This window comes from Erythrolamprus reginae, unplaced genomic scaffold (genome assembly GCF_031021105.1).
Source record: "Erythrolamprus reginae isolate rEryReg1 unplaced genomic scaffold, rEryReg1.hap1 H_38, whole genome shotgun sequence".
In the NCBI taxonomy this organism is placed as follows: Eukaryota; Metazoa; Chordata; class Lepidosauria; order Squamata; family Dipsadidae; genus Erythrolamprus; species Erythrolamprus reginae.
This window is the reverse complement of record NW_027248493.1, coordinates 131,523-148,334: the sequence shown is the minus strand read 5'-3', so window position 1 is coordinate 148,334 and position 16,812 is coordinate 131,523. Positions and strand designations below refer to the sequence as shown.

Sequence of the window (16,812 nt, the reverse complement as noted above, 5' to 3'; positions counted from 1 at the left end):
ATATGTGCTTTTGTAAAAAGTCAGATATGGATTAAAAATGGGTTAAAAATGAGTTTAAAAATATAAAAAAGAAAAAGAAAACCCTTTTTATTTTGGAAGAGCTTTTTTTTTTTTACAAAAAAGTTTATTTGGTTATACATGAAATAAGAGGAAATTCAAGTAAACAGTTGGTCCAAAGATAGCATAGCATAGCAGAATAGTCATGTGCAAAAATGAAGAGATAAACTGCTTAATTGCTATTTTGCTTCTGTCTTTATGGAAAAGGACTTACCTTGTACCATTGTAAAGCAAAAGGAGCATTTTCATCATTTCTGTAATTTTGAAGATCTGGACAAGTCAGCGTCCCACTGTATTTTAATGGAACTTTCTGATTAAAAGCCATTCGTTTATCAAAACACAATCCACTGTTATCAAACACTGTTATGTTTTTGTTAACGCTTGTGGAATTACTGCAATAAACAGGTATCAGTACTTCAGTTATTATATAATATATACATCAACAAAGAGTAATTGGCATCAAATTATCATTTAATATTTAGGTGAAAAAAGCAATAACATCAATTAAGAGTTGGATATACTCAAAGTATACTCTTTTATATACAGTACTTATAAATTTTGGACCAAGATTAATTAAAGCATAAGTTAAAACTTTCTGTATCAATTCAATTTCTTATATTTAATTTGCAAGTTCCAGGAATATACTGTATGTTCTTCAGGAAAAATGTATAAACAAATGAATAATAAATAGAACTAATCAAGTTCTATTGTTTTAAAAACTTAGCTAGATTTGAGATGCTAATCATTCAGAAGTGTTTACTCTCATTTAAATATGTAAACTATTATAGAAGCATGGTCATTTTAATATTCTACCAAGCATTGTTTGAACTCAAATTTTACACAATTAAACCTAAAAATTAGTATCAATAAACATGGCCCAGTCAACGAAGCGGTGGAAGTGATGTGCCGGTGCCTGGAGGCTGTTGGGGCCTGGATTTTATTTTATTTATTACTTAGATTTGTATGCCGCCCCTCTCCGAAGACTCGGGGCGGCTCACAACATGTAGAAACAAATCATAAGTAAACAGACAAATTTTAAAAATATTTAAATATTTAAAAGACCCCATATGCTAACAGACACACACACAGACATACCATGCATAAATTAAACATGCCCAGGGGGAGATGTTTCAGTTCCCCCATGCCTGACGGCAAAGGTGGATTTTAAGGAGTTTACGGAAGGCAGGAAGAGTAGGGGCAGTCCTAATCTCCGGGGGGAGTTGGTTCCAGAGGGCCGGTGCCGCCACAGAGAAGGCTCTTCCCCTGGGGCCCGCCAACCGACATTGTTTAGTTGACGGGACCCGGAGAAGGCCCACTCTGTGGGACCTAATCGGTCGCTGGGATTCGTGCGGCAGGAGGCGGTCTCGGAGATATTCTGGTCCAATGCCATGAAGGGCTTTAAAGGTCATGACCAACACTTTGAATTGTGACCGGAAACTGATCGGCAACCAATGCAGACTGCGGAGTGATGATGAAATATGGGCATACCTAGGTAAGCCCATGATTGCTCTCGCAGCTGCATTCTGCACGATCTGAAGTTTCCGAACACTTTTCAAAGGTAGCCCCATGTAGAGAGCATTACAGTAGTCGAACCTCGAGGTGATGAGGGCATGAGTGACTGTGAGCAATGAGTCCCGGTCCAGATAGGGCCGCAACTGGTGCACCAGGCGAACCTGGGCAAACGCCCCCCTCGCCACAGCTGAGAGATGTTGTTCTAATGTAAGCTGTGGATCGAGGAGGACGCCCAAGTTGCGGACCCTCTCTGAGGGGGTCAATAATTCCCCCCCCCCAGGGTAATGGATGGACAGATGGAGTTGTCCTTGGGAGGAAAAACCCACAGCCACTCCGTCTTATCCGGGTTGAGCTTGAGTCTGTTGACACCCATCCAGGCCCCGACAGCCTCCAGGCACCGGCACATCACTTCCACCGCTTCGTTGACTGGGCATGGGGTGGAGATGTAAAGCTGGGTATCATCCGCATATTGATGATACCTCACCCCATGTCCTTGGATGATCTCGCCCAGCGGTTTCATGTAGATGTTAAATAGCAGGGGGGAGAGGACCGACCCCTGAGGCACCCCACAAGGGAGAGACCTAGGAGTCGACCTCTGGCCCCCCACTAACACCGACTGCGACCGGCCAGAGAGGTAGGAGGAGAACCACTGCAGAACAGTGCCTCCCACCCCCAGCCCCTCCAACCGGTGCAGAAGGATACCATGGTCGATGGTATCGAAAGCCGCTGAGAGGTCAAGGAGCACCAGGACAGAGGATAAACCCCTGTCCCGGGCCCGCCAGAGATCATCCATCAACGCGACCAAAGCGGTTTCCGTGCTGTAACCGGGCCTGAAACCCGACTGCCGGGGACCTAGATAATCGGCTTCTTCCAAGGACCGTTGGAGCTGGAGTGCCACCACCTTCTCAACAACCTTCCCCATAAAGGGAAGGTTGGAGACTGGACGATAGTTATTAAGGACAGCTGGGTCCAGGGAGGGCTTCTTGAGGTGGGGGCGCACAAGCGCTTCTTTATAGAGTGATGGAAAAACTCCCCTCCCCAAGGAAGCATTGGTAATCTCCTGGGCCCAGCTCCGTGTCACCTCCCTGCTGGCCGAAACCAACCAGGAGGGACACGGATCCAGTAAACAGGTGGCGGAACTCACAGCTCCAATGGCCTTGTCCACTTCATCAGGTGTCACCAGATCAAACTCTTCCCAGACAGGTGGACAAGTACGTGCCCCAGTCACCTCGACTGACTCGTTGTCAGTCGACTCTGTTATACAATTGGAGTCGAGGTCGGCCCGAATCCGAGCGACTTTATCAGCGAAAAACGTGTTAAAATCCTCGGCACTACTCTGCAAGGGCTCCCCAACTCCCCCCTGATTAAGAAGGGAGCGGGTCACCCTAAACAGAGCGGCCGGGCGGGATTCCGCTGATGCAATCAAGGCGGCATGGTACGCGCATCTTGCCGCCTTGAGCGCCACTTTGTAAGTCTTAATAAAAGCTCTTACAAGTGTTCGATCGGATTCAGACCTACTCTTCCTCCATCGCTTCTCTAGACGTCTCTTTTGGCGTTTCAACTCCCGGAGCTCCTCGTTGAACCATGGGGCTCTACGGGGTCTGACGCCTCGGAGAGGTCGCAAAGGCGCAATCCGGTCAAGAGCCCCCGCTGCAGCCATGTTCCAGGCCTCCGCGAGAGACTCCGCCGAACTGTGGACGAGTGCCTCTGGAATAACCCCAAGCGCCGTCTGAAAGCCCTCTGGGTCCATCATTCGTCTGGGGCGGAACATCTTCATTGGTTCCGCCTCCCTGCGGGGGAGGATTGGAGCCAGGAAGTCAAGCCGTAGTAGAAAATGGTCTGACCATGACAAAGGCAATACTTCTAAGCCCCTTAGTCTCAGACTATTACTCAATTGCTCAGAAAGGAATACCATGTCAGGTGCGTGCCCTCCCTCGTGAGTCGGACCCTGTATTACTTGAGTCAGGTCCACGGCTGTCATGGTGGCCATGAACTCCTGTGCCAACCCAGAGGTTTCGCCGAGTGATGGCAGGTTGAAGTCCCCCAGGACGATGAGTCCGGGGAACTCCACCGCCAGCCCGGCTACCTCCTCGAGTAGCACAGGCAGGGCTTTTGACACGCAGCTGGGAGGCAGGTACGTGAGAAATAAGCCCACCTGAACCCCTAAGTCCAACTTCATCAAGAGAGACTCGCAGCCCGCAATTTCTGGAGCAATGAGTCTACGCAGGCAAAGGCTCTCCCTGGCTACAATAGCCACTCCTCCCCCCCTTCCCTGGGGTCGAGGTTGATGCCATATCTGAAACCCGGCTGGGCAAATTTCAGAGAGAGGAACACCTCCCTCCGGGCCCAGCCAGGTTTCAGTAATACATGCCAGGTCGGCCTCCTCATCCAGGATCAAATCCCGGATGAGGAGAGCTTTATTTACTACCGACCTGGCATTCAGCAGCAGCAACCTGAGTCCAGGGCCAGAGTTACACTCACCACCAGTACCCAAGATTGGGCTCACAGAGCTAGAACAAGGGACCGTTATTAAGCAACGATCCCTCGTTCCCCTGGAACGGCTAACTCTGTGGCCCCCGCCATATCTGCCTCTCCCCAGCAACACAGGGATATTCCGACCCTCTGGCCCCCCAGAGATCGGCGACCCCCCCTCTCCCGCCTCCCGGGCGTCAGGTGGGCCAGACCTATCATGCACACTACTATCAATAAATTCATCCATACCGCACACACCCCCACCCCCACCCACCCAGTCAAACCAGTCGTTCCATTCATAACCACAAGCAAATTTATCCCAATCATCCATTACCTAGAACCCTAATTACGTTAAAAATCAATTAAATTAATGATAGTATAAAATGGCAATTAATAACAATTTAAAAACACTAAAAGCCGTTAAAATATCACTATATACAATATACACTAAATTATAAGTTAATATAAATTAATATAAAATTAATTTCGTTGATGGTATAAACAGACTCAAGCTCAACCCGGATAAGACGGAGTGGCTGTGGGTTTTGCCTCCCAAGGACAATCCCATCTGTCCATCCATTACCCTGGGGGGGGAATTATTGACCCCCTCAGAGAGGGTCCGCAACTTGGGCGTCCTCCTCGATCCACAGCTCACATTAGAACAACATCTCTCAGCTGTGGCGAGGGGGGCGTTTGCCCAGGTTCGCCTGGTGCACCAGTTGCGGCCCTATCTGGACCGGGACTCATTGCTCACAGTCACTCATGCCCTCATCACCTCGAGGTTCGACTACTGTAATGCTCTCTACATGGGGCTACCTTTGAAAAGTGTTCGGAAACTTCAGATCGTGCAAAATGCAGCTGCGAGAGCAGTCATGGGCTTACCTAGGTATGCCCATGTTTCATCATCACTCCGCAGTCTGCATTGGCTGCCGATCAGTTTCCGGTCACAATTCAAAGTGTTGGTTATGACCTTTAAAGCCCTTCATGGCATTGGACCAGAATATCTCCGAGACCGCCTCCTGCCGCACGAATCCCAGCGACCGATTAGGTCCCACAGAGTGGGCCTTCTCCGGGTCCCGTCAACTAAACAATGTCGGTTGGCGGGCCCCAGGGGAAGAGCCTTCTCTATGGCGGCACCGGCCCTCTGGAACCAACTCCCCCCGGAGATTAGGACTGCCCCTACTCTTCCTGCCTTCCGTAAACTCCTTAAAACCCACCTTTGCCATCAGGCATGGGGGAACTGAAACATCTCCCCCTGGGCATGTTTAATTTATGCATGGTATGTCTGTGTGTGCGTCTGTTAGCATATGGTTTTTTTTTTAATATTTAAATATTTTTAAATTTGTCTGTTTACTTATGATTTGTTTCTACATGTTGTGAGCCGCCCCGAGTCTTCGGAGAGGGGCGGCATACAAATCTAAGTAATAAATAAATAAATAAATGGTTAAAATATTAATTTTATATTTTCTTCTCATTATTGAATTGTCTTCAGTGACATTATAAATCCTTTCCATTTTTCAAATGCTACAACCAACGTAAAGTACTGCTGTAATTATAATGCTGGAGTGCAATCAATTTATGTTCCTGCTTGTCAGTGGGAAATTTTAAGGGAACTCACGCTCACTTGGGTCTAACTCTGGTTTAGAATTGTTCTTATGGTGGGGGTCAGTGATGCCCCCCCCCCCCAAGATAATGAACAGACAGATGGAATTGTCCTTGGGAGGCAGAACCCACAGCCACTCTGTCTTGTCAGGGTTGAGTTTGAGCCTGTTGACACCCATCCAGACCCTAACAGCCTCTAGGCACATCACTTACACTGCTTCACCGACTTGATATGGGGTGGAGATGTACACTGGGTATCATCAGCATACTGATGATACCTCACCCTTGGATGATCTCTCCCAGAGGTTTCATGTAGTTATTGAATAGCAGGGGGGAGAGAACTGACTCGAGGCACCCCACAAGGGAGAGACCTAGAGGTCGACCTCTGACCACCACCCCACTAACACCAACTGCGACCAACCAGAGAAGTTGGAGGAGAACCACTGTAAAACAGTGCCTCCCACTCCCAACCCCTCCAGCTGGCGCAGAAGGATGCCATAGTCGATACTATTGAAAGCCGCTGAGAGTTCAAGAAGCACTAGGACAGAGGATAAACCCCTGAACCCGGGCCCATCAGAGATCCATTAGCATGACCAAAACAGTTTCCATGCTGTAGCCAGGCCTGAATCACGACTGCTGAGGGCCTAGACAATCGTCTTCTTCCAAGGACCGCTGGAGCTGGAGAGCCACCACCTTCTCAACAACCTTCCCCATAAAGGGAAGGTTGGAGACTGGGTGATAGTTGTTAAGAATGGCTGGGTCCAGGGAAGGCTTCTTGAGGAGGGGGCGCACAAGTGCCTCCTTGAAGGGAGCCAGAAAGGATCCCCTCCCCAAAGAAGCGTTGACAATCTCCTGGACCCAGCTCCGTGTCACCTCTCTGCTGGCTGAAACCAGCCAAGAGGGACATGGATCCAGTAAACAGGTGGCGGAACTCACAGCTCCAATGACCTTGTCCACTTCATCGAGTCTTCGGAGAGGGGCGGCATACAAATCCAAATAATAAATAAAATAAATAATAAAATCAGGTGTCACCAGATCAAACTCCTCCCAGACAGGTGGATAAGGACAGGCCCCAGTCACCTCGACTGACTCGTTGTCAGTCGAATCTGCTATCCAATCAGAGTCAAGACTTACACAATTGAGCCCAACATTTCCATTTTATGATGTGTCTTAACAAGAATCACTGCAGTTTTTAAGTTAGTAACATTATTGAAACCGGCTTCCCCACTGACTTTGTTTGTCAGAAGATCACAAAAGTTAACACAGGGATATTGCAACCTTGATAAAGACATGCCAGTTGCCAAGCAATCAATTCGGAACATATGTTTATGGGGATGCTGCAACGGTCAAAAATGTGAAATGTAGTCATAGGACACTTTTGTCAGTGCGATTGTAACTACGAATGGTTACTAAATGAATTATTGTAATTTGGGACTACCTGCAAATGCAATGAATAAAATAACTTACGAAATGCACTGATATGTTCCAGAATCTTCTAGTTGTGCAGGATAAAACCAAAGCAGGTTTGCTTGCTGATAAACCCGGGAGAAGTTAGTTGCAGGCATTTTAATATCATTTCTATACCAAGTCACAACATGGTTCGATTGGCTCCTTGGTAGACAAGAGACAGATCCTGGTTCTCCTTTAGGAAAAAAACTAACTAGGTTGCATTTACCTAACAAATAAATAAATAAATAAATATGCATTACTATTTGTAAAATTATAAACCTACATTCATATTTGTATAACAGTTATTATAATAGGATAATTGCCATAGATTATCTATCTATTTGAAATGTGTAAGTAGATCTACAATTATGGCAAATAATTCTTGAATATTCTAGATTTGGGTTATTCATCTTGCTACAAAGGGAATAATTTGTTTGCCAAAATTAAATTAAATTAAATTACAAAATTAAACAAGATCCATTTTCCTAAAACAATCGAATTGCTATGTAACATTATCTTCTACAGTTTCTCATAATACCTACAATGTATGATACTATGAACATTTAGTCGTCTAACTTAATACTAGAATTTAAAGAAAACATCCTGTTCAAATTCAGAACGTTGAGATTGTCTTCTCATAAGCTTCAAACATGAAATTGAGGGGTCCTTGAAAGATTAGTTAGCACTGAAATTGTGGTATAATATATAATAAATATTAGGATGGGAAATAATTTATAATAATGCCATAAAAATATATTGCAGAATAACAGATAAAATTTTATTAAAAGAAAAGTTCAAATATGGACAATCATATTTATCATGTATCAAACTAACTAAGTAGAGGAAATGGTCACAACTTGTGTTCTTTTAAAGCATCTTCGGTTAACCAGTTGTTAAGTGGGTTGAATTCCACACTGTCCATAACAGACAACAAAGTGGACAATAAATGAAGCAACACTGTCATTGCATACATTGGAGGAATATTTATTTTATTTATTTATTCGGGTTTTTTATGCCGCCCTTCTCCTTAGACTCAGGGCGGCTTACAAGATGTTAGCAATAGCACTTTTTAACAGAGCCAGCATATTGCCCCCACAATCCAGGTCCTCATTTTACCCACCTCGGAAGGATGGAGGCTGAGTCAACCTTGAGCCGGTGATGGGATTTGAACCGCTGACATGCAGATCTACAGTCAGCTTTTAGTGGCCTGCAGTACTGCACTCTATCTGCTGCGCCACCTCGGCTCTCAGAAAATATCAGAAAAGCTCAGGAGGATCTTCAACCAGTACAATATATGTACACACTTCAAACCCAAGAATACCCTAAGGCAGAAGATTGCCCAACCCAAGGCACCGAGACACAAACTGAGCAACATGGTATAAGCAATACAATGAGCCATGTGCAGATCTGTACATTGTGAAAACAAAAACACATGGCACATCATAGGACAGGGGTCCACGACTGTACATCTCTGTTCGTATATTGCCAGAATAACCACACTGAATGGTGAGTGTGCATGTGCAAGAGAAAATAAACAAGTCATATAGGAGACTGGTTAACTCTTGGGAAAAACCCAATGTTATTATGTGACACTCACTGTGATATAAGACAAAAATAAATATAGTATACTTACAATAGCTGAAAGAGAAATGAATGATATAAATCCAAGAAGTAAGCCTCAGTGCAGAAAACATCTCCTAAAGAAATGAAAATACATTTAAATGAGTGTACACACAAACACACACACACACGCTCGGAGAGCATAGAGGATCCCATACTTCAACAGCTACAAATATTCTTCTCTTCAGTAACAAACATGCTCACTTCCTATATGACCACTAGCCATACTGCTTTACCATTTAAAAATGATACGGGGAGAGACATCCTATTACTTTATACGTCATTAGTTTAATTCTTTTATATATACCCAAACAGAAATCTCTTTGGAGTCCACAACTTAATATTTTTAAAAAATTAAAACTAATCTGAAATTTAAAATAATGACATTAGTTAAGCACAAATTCCAAGGTTGTAAAACCTGTCTCTGCTTTTCCCAGCCTGTCAAATCTGCTGATTGTGCTAATGAACTGAAGAACCTTTTTGAATGGATAGTAAAACATCTTCAAGAAAAAACAAAGTCCAGTTGCCTTTTGAAAAAGCACCTTTATTATTTATCTGCTTGCTTGCTTGCTTGCCCTGCCCTGCCCTGCCCTGCCCTGCCCTGCCCTGCCCTGCCCTGCCCTGCCCTGCCCTGCCCTGCCCTGCCCTGCCCTGCCCTGCCCTGCCCTGCCCTGCCCTGCCCTGCCCTGCCCTGCCCTGCCCTGCCCTGCCCTGCCCTGCCCTGCCCTGCCCTGCCCTGCCCTGCCCTGCCCTGCCTGACTGCTTGCTTGCCTGCTTCCTTGCTTGGATTTTTCATCCGCCCTGCTCTGCAGACTCAGGGCAGATAGATTTTATATACCGCTTCACAGTGTTTTACAGCCCCCTCTAAACGGTTTACATGGAGTAAGCATATTACCCCCAACAATCTGGGTCCTCATTTTACCGACCTTGGAAGGATGAAAGGCTGAGTCAACCTCGAGCCTACTGAGATTTTATCTTCCAAACTTCTAGCAGCCGATGAGCAGCAGAAGTAGCTTGCAGTACTGTACTCTAACCACTAAGGATACAATATAAATTCAATAAATAAAATAAACTATGACTGACCTCATAAATTGTACTAATCAATTTTGGTGGCATAGCTTAATATTATTTTGAGATAGAAAGCCCCTAATACCTATGGTGAAGATCCTAAAATAGGTTTATCATAGTTTTGAAACAGAAGAAAAAACTAATCCCTCAGAGGTCCAAGAAGTTTTTAGTCACTGCAATAATACATTCCATGTTCCACCTGTTTTATTTCACTAATTGCCTATAGCTTCTATCTCTGCAACTTCAATCCACCAAACTAGCAAAAAGGAGACTTTCCAATTTAATATTTGAACAAGTATTGCTTCCAATTAACAACAGCATCATATTGAGCACATGCAACAAAATAAGAGCATCAGAGATTTATTTGCACATTCACAAGAGAAGTAATACTACAGGTTAGCTGGCCTTAGGATATTTAGGGCTTTAAATATTTTATCTATGCTAAATGAAGGTGTCGCAGTAATGGGAAATTTCTAACGAAATAACTACTTTTCATATCACAGCCTAACCTACTTTACAGGACTAAGGATGAAATATAACCAAGCTAGATAAATAGCCATTTGCAAAAGTCAGGATAAACTCTATACTACTACATAATTATCAATATTTGTACTCACAATCTGTGAGATTTTCATGTAAATGTCTCATTAAAAAAGTTATTTTTCAATAAATAGTAGTGAAACTTTTTATTAAACCAAAATCTGTTAGGAAAAACGTTCTGTCGAATGTAGACCTTTAAATTCCTGACATTTTTTGATAACAAGTTTCTTCTTCAGAAATAGGCACAAGATTAGGGGAAAGTGAATACGTGACATTGAAATTTTCAATATAAATAAAAATTAAAACATTGTGTGGTTGAATGCTTATCTTGGGATTTAAGAAAGTATATTAATGAATTCGGTGTAGTAATAAGCAGAATTGTAAGATGGGAGAAGCTAATGAGAAAAGGCTCTCCAGTTGTAAAAAGATATTAAAATAAGGGTCAATATAAGCACAACTGAAAACAGAAACAGATGTGTAAAATGAAAACAAAAACTAAAGTATTCACACAAAAAAGGTAATGAAGCAATAGGCAAAGAACCAAGGAAATAGACACAGAAATAACCTGGAACTCTAGACATGGTGCCAGAATGTTGAAAGAACTTTTTTAAATATGCTAACGCTAAATATTGGATAAATTATACCAGCTGTTCAACAGTGGTGGCAAAACACAAATATGTAAATATAACAGAGAAAAGACAGATATACAGTACTCAGTTTTGCCTTGAGCTTCTCCAAAAGCAGAAACAGCTTTATTACAGTTTTAGTCCAAGACAGAAATACTACAAAACAACTTAATACACTTATATTATATGTCAACTACTGTATTCTAGACATGGTATTTAAAAAATAACAGAATATGTACATTAACAAGAAAGACAAAAAGGATGCTGGTTTCTATCAAGAATCCATTATTATAAACTCCAGCAGTAAATGTGTTGGGTTGATTTGTCTACATGGCTCCTTCTTAAACTACATACAGAGTTCGTATAAAGCAGAGAGAGTCAGTGATTTATTTGGTGGTGGGAGGGAATCCATAGAGAATCCAAGAAAGAATTCAGAGAATAAACATAGTTAATAGGAATACACTCTTCTTTGAAAGAATGTGGGTGAAATCCAATTCCTTAGCTAAAACAAAAGGATTACCGTATTTCAAAATGGAAAAAAAAATCTGGGAAGGCATCAGAAAGTATTCGAACAATGTAAAAATTTAATTGCCCTTGTAATTATCGGAAAAGGAGGACAGTTGGTCACTACAAAGATACATTAAGTAGCTATAGTCTGATGCAAAAGTTATTACACAGAGTAATTATACCAGTGCACTTAAATATTTGGAGAAAATTATTCAGAAGTGGGAAAATTATAGCAAAGAAACTGAAAATGAACATCAATCTTTAATCATCCATACTTTAAAAACCAAAATGATTTTAAAAATTCAGCTACAATATACAGGAACAATGCAGAAAAAAGCCCAAACTGTATTTGTTTCATGCTGATTCCCTTTTTTTTAAACGAAGTACTTCATTTCTCCATAATTTCCTATCTACAATAAAACTAAAGAATAATTAGTTACTAGTTAATTAGTTAATTACTACCTACTTTTTAATATTTTTCTCTTTCATAATTTCATTTCAATATGATAGTATTTGAGTCTTGTACTGTACAGTATATGAATACAGTAACTATTTCCTTTCCATGTTTATATTTTAGATTTTTTTAATCCCTTCCATATTATTTGTATAAATAAAGTAGCAAACCTATTAATACTCCTCCTTCTATTTCCCTACATCCCTATAAAGTGAGTTGAGTTAAGAGAGTGACTGTTACCCAGCTAGCTTCCATGTCTAAGACAGAAATAGATGTCACCGTTTTCCGATTTCTACCCTGCCGCCTTAATCAAACAAGCTTGTGGGTTTGTTTTCTTTTTTTCTACCATTATTCTGTATTTTTAATTTCTCATAAAACTTATTAGCTTCTGTAGATTCTCATCTAGAAGATTTAAAAAATACAATAAACAGTTTCATGTTCACCATATATTATTTATTCATTTTTGTGTACCATTTTTGTAAGATCTTGTTTTCAAAAGTTCACAGATTTTGAGAGAAGACAAATTTGGAAACAAATGTGTTTTTTCTATTGCAACAAGTGATCATTGACTCATGACTCATTATGTAATATTAAAAGCAAATAAGGCACACAAGAACTCGGTACAAAATGGCCCTGTGCATAATCTATGGATTACTACAATTGTAACTCATATGGGTAACATACAACTGTTTTCTATTAACAAACAGTAAGAGATTTGTATAAATAAGATCAATTTACGGTACATTTTCTTTATTCAATGCATGCAAGCAAACAAATGTTTAATTTAATTTAAATTGGCTTGAAACCCCACTTTTGATATTAAGTCACAATATGCTAAGTTCAGAAAATGTGCTACTTTGATGTACACTTACCATGATGGTAGCACAGCAAACTAAGCTATAAAACATTCATATGTAGATAATAGTTTATATTATTCCTCAAGATTTGCAGAGGCAGAGCTAAATGCAATTGTATTTTTTTTACATACCTGCACTTTCTGGTCACTATTCTGATTTTCAATAATTCTATACATGATACTCTTCAGGCAAGAACATCAGGATATTTTCTGTAAATTGCTGGTCTTATTAACTGTAAACTTGTTAACTTTTAATAACTGGTCTTGTTGACCAATTAATGGAATGACTGCACTTTTCAAAAGAGAAATGACAAGAAAATTACTACTACTACATTCATGTTGGAAGCATTTACTAAAACATTTCTGGGTTCTAAGGATTAGCTCGTGACATCACCATTGCCCAGAGGATATCTGAGGACACCAAGGGGGCTGTTTTCATATCCTTGTTATATTCTCCCACCAAGGTGACACATATTTATCTTCTTGCACTTGTATGCTTTTGAACTGCAAGGGTGGCATAAGCTGGGACAAATTGATGGGAGTTCATTGAGATATTCGGCTTGCAATCATAGTTTTCAAACTGCCAAATTGCGAACCCCTCTATGATATTCTGAGTCAATGTCCTAGCCATAAGAGCTACTGCAGCCCCTAAGAAAATAACTTACTGGTCGTTTACAATCTATCCCCCACTTTATAATCTGAATATACTAGAAACATAATGCAAACATTCAGATGGAAGCAAGATGATAAATAACTCCAAAAGTTAGGAAGAAAGAGAAGCATAGCTGAATTTTAGAAAATTAATTCCTTGGATAACATCCCAGAAGGGCCAAGAAGTATGCTTGAGAATGTTTAGATCGTTGAAAGTTAGTGTGAATATGGCAGGTTTATGGTAGAAAAATGTTTTACTGACATCAAGAAGGCCACTCTTGAATTTTAATCAAAGAGTTATATTGGTGATAGGTAAGATTCCAGGGTGGAATTGTTAAATTCCAGCCTCACATGGTACAATTATAGCCTTAATTTTAAAAATTGGTTTGCAAAAATTATCTTGGTCTGACACACTTGGACTTTAGTGGTACGCTGGAGGGGAATTCTGCAAAATAAGCAGAGCTAAAAGAAATATTAATAATTCAATCTAATTAAACATGTACTTTATCTTAAGTCGATCTCGTTCAAATAAACAAAATGATGCCTCTACACATAGATATCACCCAATGAAGTTTGCTGTATTATTGACACACACCCCAAAAAAACCAAAAGGTATAGGAATCCAATTGCCTAGCATGAAGGCATGGCTAGGTGCCTATTGTGGAACAGATCATGAACTGCTGGAGAGGAGGAAGAGGAAGAGGAGATATTGTACAGAAGAGATGTCAAGATTCAAGATATCTTAGAAACTATTCCCTATTTACAAAAACAACTAGTACTAGATGTTAGATCAGCACATTGGTCATTACAAAGTCAGAAGCTACCTGAGTTAATTCAATACCCGCTGAAATATACAGTAGCAAGCAACAGAAGAGTTCATAAAATTTCTAACCAGGTAACACAGTGGCCAACTGACTGAAAGGGTTAAATCAGTATGTCAATACCATAAAGAGAGGTATCCTTAATTACACATGCTAACAAAATAGTGCTTATCATAATCCAACACAGATTAAAGCCCTACATGGAAAAAGAGGCACCATGTGCTCCAACTGGCTTTAGAAAAGGCTAAGGAATATGAAATATTGCTGATATATGCTGCATCATTGATAATGCCAACGAATACTAAAAATAACATAATACAGTGAAACACATTGGGTTTATATTGGCAAAGGAGTGTGATAATGTTAATATTTTCTCCATCTTTACTCAATCTATGCTGAATACATATTATGGGAAGCTGTATTTGAAAAAGAGAAACATAGTCTTCAAATTGAGAGAAAAAAACTTCAATAACCTACCCAGGGGTAGGCAAACTTGGCTCTTCTATGACCTGTGGATTTCAACTCCCAGAATTACTGAGTCAATCATACTAGCTCATGAATTCTGGGAGTTGAAGTCCACAGGTCATAGAAGAGCCAACTTTGCCTATCCCTGACCTACCCTATGTTGATGATTGCACCATGATAGCCATATACAAAAAATAAAGAAATAAAAGAAATAAACCCTTCAGGCAATGGTTTCAAAACCAGGTAATAGGTAACATTTATTAAAATCCAATTATGTTCTATATACATTTTTCAATTGTTAATCAATATATTTGATTACAGTTAAGTATTTCATTGTTGATATAGGAATAAGCATTAAATGTCAGTCAATAAATTATCATAATCTCAGCCTGGAGACATGGAATTTCTATCCTGGGCAACTGCATAAAAAATAAAAATATTTATTGACTTTCCAATGAATATTGTAATAATAAATTTGGGTCTCACTTCCACTGGCCATACTGGCAATACTACTGTATTTCTAAAAATCATCCATTAACAATGCAATCATGAATATAAACATATCTGGGATAAACTTATATCTATCCTATGATAAAATACAGAAAATAGTATAAGGGCAGACTGGATGGACCACGAGGTCTTTTTCTGCCGTCAATCTTCTATGTTTCTATAATCATTGGCTTTTCTAGGGTACAATATTGCCAACTAAGAATAGTTTCTTCCATCTTCAGTTATTTTTTCTTCACCCCATTTATTTGCCTTTTACCAGACAAATGAGAAATAATTTCTCCTTTCCAACATGCCAAACATTTCACCATTTTTATATAACTCCTGATTTGCAAATTCGAACTCAAGGAATCAATAAAACCACAACCCACATGTCACATTGGAAAAATAAACCTGGAAATGACTCTCTCTATAAACAACTTCGGCCAACTTTACGAGGACTCCGCACCATGTGGTAGAATAAGTCAGAACCTCGCACTCCCCCTTTTTGACTAAAGAGAAACAATTAAAAGGAAGATACCCCTGGATTTGCCGGGCTGTCACTTTTGGGAACGCAGATGTTATTCTTTGACCGTCTGTAAAGGCAAAATCAACATTTCCACTCACGCCAAATCGAAGCCGCGGCCAGCGGACTTTAGCCATTAAGAAATCAAGAAATCAATGGGTCGAGAAAGCTACACCAAGGGCCAGTGCCCGGTAAGAAATACCCAAGAGTAAAAAGTGTCATTCTACACTTTTTTTTAAAAATGCATCGAATCCTCTTTAGAAGAGCCGGAGGTGGAACTGGAAACGCGCCCTGTTGCGCACGTCAGGTGCCCCCGCTTTGCCAAGGCGCCTTTGGCGGAGAAGCAAAAAAGGTGAAGACAAGTCGCTCCAGCCAGTCGCTGACAGGTCCGGGCCAGAGAAGGGAAGAAGTGCCGGCATCCACGGAATGACTCACTCCCTTTCGGGCGGGTGAGGCGCGAAGGGGGGAACCGAGGACGAATTATCCGCCGCAAGTCCCTGTCTCCCCTCGAATTGAAGAAAGGTCTCGAGACCGCTTATTGCGTCGCGCTTCCCACCCACCCGGTCCCCGCCCAAACACCTCAGCCAAATGGTCCGCCGGCGCGCAAAATGGAGCCCCGCTCTCTCCCGAAAAACATCCTAATCGGGGCCCCCGCCATGTTTTTGGCCTTACCCGAACAAGCAGGACGAGCCGCCTCTTCACCTGGGCTACTCCAGGCGGCCACTATTCCAGGCACTATTCTCGCCTCAGGCAGGGAACCGCGAAGAAAAGCTCCGCCCCGGGAATTATGGCGGCGGGGGTGGTGAATGATTGAAAGCTGCGCGGTCGGCGGAGGTCCAGAACATTTCGGAGGCGGAGAGGCTGAAGGACGGAGGCGACGGTGGCCAAGCTAATGACCCGCCTCTTAGGAAGCGATCCAGGCTCAAAACTTTAACCTTAGACTGTCCACAGCCGACCTCTCCCAGTTTCTAAGAGGTCTGCAAGGGGCCGGCGTATTTATTTATTTTTATTTGTTTGTTTTTGTCAAGTACATATTGGTGGTATACAAAGATATAATAATATTTATATACATGATACAGTACTAGTAAAAGAGAAACACG

General features: G+C 41.5%; 1 pseudogene; it reads right to left on the bottom strand.

Annotated features, from left to right (window-relative positions):
* Positions 1-16,482, bottom strand: part of LOC139155645 (interleukin-1 receptor type 1-like) — a 44,886-nt pseudogene extending 28,404 nt beyond the window's left edge.
* Positions 16,483-16,812: the final 330 nt, after the last annotated feature.